The sequence below is a fragment of the Camellia sinensis genome, chromosome 13 (genome assembly GCF_055761805.1).
Source record: "Camellia sinensis isolate YWXY chromosome 13, ASM5576180v1, whole genome shotgun sequence".
NCBI classification, from domain to species: Eukaryota; Viridiplantae; Streptophyta; class Magnoliopsida; order Ericales; family Theaceae; genus Camellia; species Camellia sinensis.
In genome coordinates, this window is record NC_138973.1 from 106,003,268 (window position 1) to 106,012,453 (window position 9,186).

A 9,186-nucleotide genomic window follows, 5' to 3' on the forward strand; every position below is an offset into this window, starting at 1 on the left:
ATACACTAAGGAGGGAAAATATTTGCACCAAGCTTTACACTTGAGATATAATGAACAAAAATTAAATATCAATCCCAATTTAACTACAAAATATTATTTTTTATTTAATATATAAATTTATGGGTGGGCTTGGAATTGTTTTGTAATTTTTAAGTGTTTGGGTTTGAATTTTTAGACTTGATTTCGGACTAGAACATGCTTTAGGGATGAGATTTCTTTAATTTATCAAGTTTAAGTCACACCCTAACTTGGTGGATACCAACCCGTAACTGGCAAAATTTATTTAGTAAATGCGGAGCATCAGTTGTTCATATGCGCATCTAATGATAATTTATAATTTGTCAACCATTTTCTAATTTTTATTCATTTAATTCTTTACTATTGGTTCAGCAAAATTACCTGATCCGATTGTATTTGTCTTAGTTCAATTCTAATGGAAAAAGTTTGGGAAAACATTGATAAGGTAAAATCGTGTATATAGATAGATAGGTTAAAACCGTTAAAGTTAGTGTAAAATATGAAATTATATCACTAATACAGTTGAGTTTAAAATCATGAATTCACACACAAAATACGAAAAAAATCCATCCCGTTACATGCTCTCAATATGGAATTCCTAAAAAATGGAATAATTAGGTTGTATTTGAATATGAATTTTGGGGAGAGATTTAGAAAAAAAAAAAAAAAAAAAAAAAAGTGAATTTCATAAGTGAAATGTAACTAGTTATATTTTATTCACATTTCTTTTCTTTTTTTTCTTTTTTCAAATTCATACCCAAATCCATTATCCAAACATAGCCTTAGTTTGTAATCTGAGTAAGAACTTTACTTGAAATAAATACAACACCGAAACTTCTAACAAAGTCGCTTTGGCCGAGTGGTTAAGGCGTGTGCCTGCTAAGTACATGGGGTTTCCCCGCGAGAGTTCGAATCTCTCAGGCGACGCATCTATTTTGGTTTTTCTGGAAAAAAACATAGCAGTGAAATTTTTTTAAAAAAAAAATCAAGATCTGATTATTTGATAAAGTGAAACACCAATAAATTCACAAAAATTAAAAAAACAAATTCTAAAATTTGATCATTTTAATAAGGGTGAAATATTAGTAAATTTCAAATAGTGACACTGCTGGAAAAATAACTTTTAGCGGCGTTTCAAAAACGCCGCTATATGTCTGAAAACGCCGTTAATTCCTTTAGTGACGCTTACTACCAAACGCCGAAGACGCGGCCGTCGCTGTAAGTTTACGACGCTTTAAAAGCGTCGTAAAATTAGAATAATCATGACGTCAACATCAACGCTTTAAATGTGACAGTCAACATCAACATGACGTCACATAATCATTTAGCGGCGCTTCAAAAACGTCATAATAGCTTTTTTGTTATTTTAAAAATATAACTATAGTGGCATTTTGCAAAACGCCGCAATAGATTTTTTTTTTTTTTCTTCAACTACTAATTTTGTAAGATTTAACTTCAAAAATATACCTGTAAAATAGCAATAATGAACAAAACTTGTATAGACATATATTTATGTGAGATTAGTATTCCCTCACATCTATAATAGTACCCCATACAACATCCTTCAAGAAAAAAATCTAATAAGTTCAATCCCAAAAAGTAAAATGAGAATAATTTAAAGATAATACACATCAAATATTACCCTTCCTACATAAAGCAAGAACCACCATACTGCTAGAAATTTATTTTTTCACCCCAAGTCATGCACCTATACCACCGCTTCTGAAGCATTTGGAATCTCTGCCATAATCATGTGCGCATTTGAAAGACCAGCATCATCACCTTTTGTACAGCCAACCTGCTCACAGAGAGAGAGAGAGAGAGAGAGAGAGAGAGAGAGGATGAACTTATACTAATGGTAAAACTAGGAGGTTCAATCATGGTAAATCAACAATAAAATTCTGCTCTCAAAGAGTTTATCTTGCAAAGCATTTTAAGCAAAAAATAATAATTTAATTCTGAAACTAGTTTACTCAAATTGCATTCAATATGCCAGTATCACTTGTGTTCAACTTAAAATCTCAACAACCTATAGCAGTATTACATTTCATCGTACTAGAAGGTGAGGCACACACTGTGTGCCAAATTAACAAAATATATATATATATATATATATATAAAGTAGTTGTAACTATTTGTAAGTGGAAAGGCAGGTTTTACTTTTGGAAAATAAAAGTCCACAAAACTTCATGAACACCAAATTGGGTGCTCCCTCTATATATATATATAAGTATATAGCTAACATTTGTTTCTATTTCAACGAGGTACTGCTAAGGACAAAAAAGATATGATGGGACTTAAGTCTTAGTTTGGTTTGGTGTATATAAATACTTTACATGGAAGAATTTCTTACTTCACATGGCGACTGCGTTGTCACTTCTTTTAAGGTACTGCTCATATAAGGAATGATACTTTGCAGGGATATAATCCTTGAATCTGTCAACAATGACAACAAAAAGATTGAGATCCAGGAATGCTAAGGCAAGCAGATAAAAGACTTTCCACAAAAAATCAAATTGAGTAAACATCCATTTTTTGTAATATAAATTTGATTTAAACATATAATTATCAATATTTGATTATTTTAATTTTTGTATAAATATTCTACTCAACGAAATCGATTCCAAAACGAACCTATCAAATCTAAACATTCTCATTTGAAATGACCAACATGAGAAAAATTTAATCTTTTCTTTTTTGGTGAAAACTTTTTCCTTCAGATATTACCAACATCGCCATACTATCCCACCACCACCACCACGCCCTTACCATCACTACTACAATTACCAACACATTAGTTACAAGGTGATAATCAATCATATCAAAATATTTTTTGAAAGTTTTTCTCCGAGGCAAATATAAAGTTGTGAAAAATTTACTCCACACCCTCGTTTTTTTTTTGGTAAAAAAATCCTTATCCGCCTAAAAGGAAAATAATTTATTATTGATGGTTTCCTTATTTTTTTTAGTGATGCTGGAAAAATTGGCTACACATTGTCATCTTCAGTCCTGTGACAAGAGAAGCAGTCATCTTTGTAAAATGGTTTTCATTCTGCCATCATTTTGTGTCTCCCTTTCCCCAATTCTTAGGATCATGCATATACTCAACAATCGGCAAAGGTAGTTTTGTCGATGACATAACAATCAGCATTTCTATCCAACAAATATCAGTCTTTGATTGGTAGGCTCCACCACTGAACCGTGCGTGAGAAAGTGAAAGAAAAATGAGCATTTGTCTTAAGACATAAACTAGTGTCGTACAGGCTGCGTGAGCATGCATTTCATGTGTTTGTGTGTGTGCACATGTGTGTGTGTGTGTGTGTGTGTGAGAGAGAGAGAGAGAGAGGTACCAGTAATTCACAATCATCATTCTTAACACAATTTATGAAAAGCGGCAGCATATTCAGGAATGTAATTCACCACTATCAGAAACAACAACTTCGCTTCTGGGATCCCCACTCTGTCTGCCCTCAGCTTCAATCTTGGAGACAACATCCATCCCAGAAAGCACTTTCCCAAACACAGCATGATGCCCATCCAACCTGTACCCAAAATAAATAAAAATAAAAAACTGAAATTCAATGCAGTAGTTAAAAAATCTGCCAGGCCACAAACTATAGGCTTTAGTACCAGTAAATGCGCTATATTGATCAACCAGTAGTGCAGAATCTACACACTGTACCCTTGTTTATGAACATACTACCTATCTAGCCTACTTGCTGGTGTTTTCAATAATGTCGTAATTAAGTTGCCACAAACATTTAGATTTTGTTCATTATATCCTGAGTTCAAAGCTTGATGAGTGTTTAGTGTATTTTTTAACTTTAAACAAAAATAAAACTTAATAAATTGTATATAAGATTTATATAATATATAATTTATAAAACTATATATTGATAATCAGGCTGGCTCAAGAACTATTCCCAAGTGCAACCCATTTAATAAATGGGCTTAAAAAGTTCAGGCCAGCCTGGCCCAATAAGCCTAATTATCAATTCAAAGCCCTTAAAAATGTGGGCTAGATTAGGCAGGCCACCAAAACAGTGCCACCCCTATGCAGGATGTGTACTTCTCTAGTAAATGCTGGAAAAGTTCCTATAGAGAGGAGTACATAGTTAATTACCAGCTAGTTGTCACAGTAGTAATGAAGAATTGTGATCCGTTGGTGTCTGCAAATCACAAGTTCAAAATGAAACTGTGACATATATGACTGGGATAGAGAGAAAAACAATTAGCAGCCAATTATCAAAATATGAACTGAAGAGAAAATATGCCCAAAAAAACTTAAAATGACAATAGAGTAGACTTATAATTTAACTACCTAAGGAAGATCATGACAAAAATGTTTGGAAAAATGTTAACAGTAGCACCACCATCCACCCTAAGCAAGAATTCCCCCTTCTCATTTTTGACCTCACCATTCTCCCCTGCATCCTTATGCATTGAATCCAACACATCTTTCACCTGGAAACACATACTCTCAAGCACAGCTCAAGCAATGTGAAACTTGTTTGTAAACCTTGTAATTCCAACACAAACTCCACGAGCATCATCACGTCACCATGGAGCAAATAATCCATTAAATGCCGGCACAAAATAAATTCCACCAGTGGAGTCAACCTGCATAGCCAAGTCCTCAATCTCACTAGCAGTTTTAATTAACCCAAGACCGTCTCTGAGCCACTGAACAACAGCTCCTGCAATGGCAATTGAGCCCTCAATAGCATAGTTTGTCGGAGCATCTGGGCCAAGCTTAAAAGCGAAAGTGCTTAATAGACCATGAGTAGACTGAATCAACTCTTCACCGGTGTTTAGAAGTATGAAAGCCCCAGTTCCGTAAGTACTTTTTGCCTCTCCTTTCCTACAAGCTTGCCCCAGCATTGCTGCGTGTTGATCACCGAGACAGCCAGCAATTGGGATTCCTGGGATTGGCCATCTAGTTTATATTTTTCTGATAATCTCAGAAAGACTGACAATTTTGGGTAGAATGTCAGCAGGAATTTTGAGCGTCTGCAATGTGGATTTATCCCAATCAAGTGTTTTCAAATCCGTGAGCATAGTTCTTGACGCATTTGAAGAATCAGTGACATGTAAACTATTATTAGCCCCTCCAGTCAGATTCCAGATCAACCAGGAATCCAATTTCCTAATTTCCTGTACAAAATACAAAATATTATGGTAAATCTAAAATAAAATAAAAAATTATTTCTTCCAAGTTTACAAGTAAATTGAGTGCAATAGTATAACACCATATGATTACTAACACATTGTGTTACCATCCAATAATAGATGTAGAGGGATGGAGCCAGGATTTTATACACATTATAAATAAATCAAGTTACTTGTGTTCAACTATTTAAAAGTTCATTCAATATCGGCTCATTGTATAAATAAGATTGAGGAACAACAAATCTAAATTGATGCAATTCAAATTCTAGCTGTCAATCCATAATTAGTACTTTTCTACATCTGAATTGACAAACTCAGAACTAGATAAATGATAAATACATACCATTTGGTATATCCTTAAGCTGTGTGCCTTGACCCTGCATATTTACAAAACACAATGTGAGAAAATTCACAATTACTAAGGGGGAAAAAAGTATAGCATAAATTTACTGTCAACACCTTCTCAATGGACAATGCTTTGCTTGCACTTCTCCCAGTCGAAGGCTCCGAATACCGCTCGACAGTCTTCCTCTCCCTGATCGGCCTCTCAATTGGCGTAACAGGCTCTTTCGAGCCGGGCTCACTCTTCGCCGCCTTCTCATCTTTTGCAGCTTTCTTCGAACTACCCTTTCGGCCTCTCTTCGCCTTCTTGCTTACCTCCTCTGCTTCCTCCTTACTCTCTTCACCTTTCACCTCAAGTTCTTCCTTCTCCTCCTCTTCTTCTTCCTTCTCCGCCATTTCCGTATCCTCTTCTTTCTTTTCCGCTTCTTTCTCTTCTTCACCCTCCTCTGTTTTCCCTTATTCTTTCACTTCACCTTTGTCTTCGACGTTAGCTATTTCTTCTTGTTTCTTGTCTTCTAGGGTTTCAGACGCCATCGAAATGAACTTCCAGAAAAGAGCGAGAGACAGAGAGAGAGATATAGGGTGTGCTGTATGTATATGTATATAGAGAGATCAAAAAAGAACCTAACAGATCAATTCAACAATTCAACAAATATTGATGTATACAAATGTTATACATGAAGTAAAATTCGAAAGAAATAGAGAGAGAGAGAGAGAGAGAGAGAGAGAGAGTATTGATTAAAGTTCAGTAAATGAGGATCAAGTCAGAATGCCTCTCTCTGAATCTCTGCAAATGAGGTTCAAGTAAGAATGCCTTCAAAACATTGATTTCATAGATCTAGAGAGAGAGAGAGAGAGAGAGACGGTGGAGCTCGCTACCTCGCCGGTGCAGATGATGGTGGCGATGGAGCTTCGAAATCGCTTCGAAATCGATCTGAATCTTCGAAATCGCTTCGAAATCGCTCTGAATCTTCGAAATCGCAGGTGCAGATGGAGCTTCGATGAAGAAATGTGTGCATATAAAGATTGAGAGAGAGAGAGAGATGTGTGCGTATTCAAGCTTCAAGAGCAGCCGGTTGATCTCCTCCGTCTTCTTCGTCGTTGAGAGAGAGAGAGAGAGAGATGTGCGCGAAATTGCTATTACACTTTGCACTCAGATTAAAAAATAAGGGTTTCATAAAGGGGCGCGTGTAGCTACAGCATTCAGAGGCGCTTTTAAACGCCTTCAATTGGAAACGGTGCCGTTTTGGTTTTGAAAAATATGCGATGGTTGCAAAACGCCGTTAAAAATTAGCAAACGTGACATTTAATAAAACGCCGTTAATTAAACGCCGTTAATTGTCTTATTTCCTGTAGTGTGATCGTGTAAATTATTTGGCTTTATTATTATTATTATTATTATTTTTAGAGTGAATTACAGTTCCTGTCGTTTGGAGCTTGTGTCACTTTAGTTCATCACTTTTTAATTGTGATACATTTGACCTTAAACTTTGAATCTTGTTCTAAATAAAGATAATACAAAATGTTTCCGTTGTAAACGATTCATTTCAATGGAAACGTCATCATACAACTTATTTTGTTTTGATTAACTTCTATATAATTTGGGGCTTGTATCACTTTTGGTTCATAATTTTTCTATTGTTGTCACTTTACTTTTCATTATTGCTTGCAAACTAATTTTCTCATAACAACTCTCATATTGCTTTAATTTCTAAATTTATACTCTATTATTTATATCGTTTTCTTATTAATTCTACATTTTTTTGCTTGATTTTGTTATGAAAGAGTAGCAAACCAATGGAAGTTCAAACTCAAGCACAAATATGTCTGGTGATAGTAAAATCAGTGATAAAAATGTTAGTTTTTTCATGCATAATTTTTTTTTTCCTTTCTCGATTTTCAGTCGGACAACCAGTATCGAATTATTTCATTAATTCGGACATCAACTGCCAAAATTTTTTTTTTTTAAGAACAAATTTATCGAACTACTCACTTTTATTCAGAAGTTAAGTTCCGAATTAAATGTATAATTTCAGAAAACCAGTGCTGAAATCCCCAAACTAAAAAACATCAAAAAAAAAAAATTTGATAAATCAATCCAAAAATTTGAAAAGTAAAAAATAGAGACAAATTTGATGTCCTTGTTAAATCAATCCATTAAATCAAAAAATTAAAAATTAAAAATATTTCATATATTAAATATATTGATTACATATTAAATGCCTATCATTACAAATAACTATTAAAAAAATATCTGTTAACAACAAATATTACCACCTATTACTTGATAATCATCCAACAATATTAACAAAAAGAACCACCCATTATATCATCATCATCCAAACACATACTAAAAATTAATTTGGTAAAAAAATAGCAAAAATAAAAATGTAAAGATTTATCATTTTTATATAATTTTATCTTTGGTGTGTAGAAATAATTTATAAAAAATTTAAAATAATTTTTGACATTTTTTTTGTCAAACTAATTTATATTTTATCAGATTGATGACTTTACCTTTAAAATGGAGCAATAGAGTCCTCAATTGTTCTTATTTGGAACGAGATTCAAAATTCGAAAAATTCTATTTCACACACCTAGTTACCTTTGTGCACATATTTAATGAAATATTATTTTAATGGCAATTATACCCTAAACCAAAACAATCACAATAGATATCTAATAACACCCATAATATTATATGAAAATATTACATCTTTAAAAATAAAAAATCTTAATATACACCTTTTGAGTAGAAAAAAGCTAAACCCTAGTTTTTCTATTGTTGTCACTTTGCTTGCTACATATTCTATACTCCTTTATTGCTTGCAAATCAATACTCTTATAACAACTCTCATATTATTTTAATCTTTAGGTTTATACTCTATTATTTATACCCTTTTTTTTTATTAGTTCCACAATTTTTGCTTGATTTTGTTATGAAAGAGTTGTAAATCAATGGAAGTTCAAAGTCAAGTAAAAATGTAACGCCTCGAAATAATTACAATGAACCACCCACAATATTAATTACATGTGATGAAATAGTTATCTTCTATTAATCCTAATTTCTTGAACAAAAAGGTAACATATGCAAATATACATTCACAAGTCTAATCCTAAATCTATAGCATATGTTACAACAAGAGATAACATATGAAAATAAAATAGATAACAAATGCCTTAAAAGCTTACAACTTTCCAAGACTGTTCTTGGTTATAACAAAAGTGGAATTCAAGTCCAATATAGTTAAAGGCCCTTGGCCTGTACAAACGTACACACAAAAAAAGAACCAACAAAATGAAACTCTTACTCCAAGTTTTCCCAAGCTATTACCTTAGCGGATGCATATTATCAGCACCTGAAATGTTTTCTCACATATGGTGAGTCAAAGCTCAGTAGAAATAATCCAACACAGTATATGAATCTTAACGAAGCTATAAGGTGAATGCATATGCAATGCTCGTGCCAAAACATTTCATATCTCTTTCCAAAACTATGCCATGCCAAGTTAATATCATAATTCATAAATTATTTCATTCACAATAGAAAATAAGGTAGTAAATCACACTCTGAGAATCTTAAAACCAATACAACCTTTCACAAAAAAAATTCCCGCAGGAAACCGTGAATTGGCACCCATGTAAACGTAGGCTATA

At 33.3% G+C, this 9,186-nt stretch overlaps 1 non-coding gene and 1 pseudogene across 1 annotated transcript; one reads left to right on the plus strand and one right to left on the minus strand.

The window, feature by feature from the left end:
* The first annotated feature begins 863 nt into the window (after positions 1–863).
* TRNAS-GCU (transfer RNA serine (anticodon GCU)) lies at positions 864–945 on the plus strand. The gene has a single exon. It is a non-coding gene; the product is annotated as a tRNA-Ser (tRNA).
* A 2,476-nt stretch (positions 946–3,421) lies between these two features.
* LOC145805610 (glycerol kinase-like) lies at positions 3,422–5,925 on the minus strand (annotated as a pseudogene).
* Between the last annotated feature and the right edge of the window lie 3,261 nt (positions 5,926–9,186).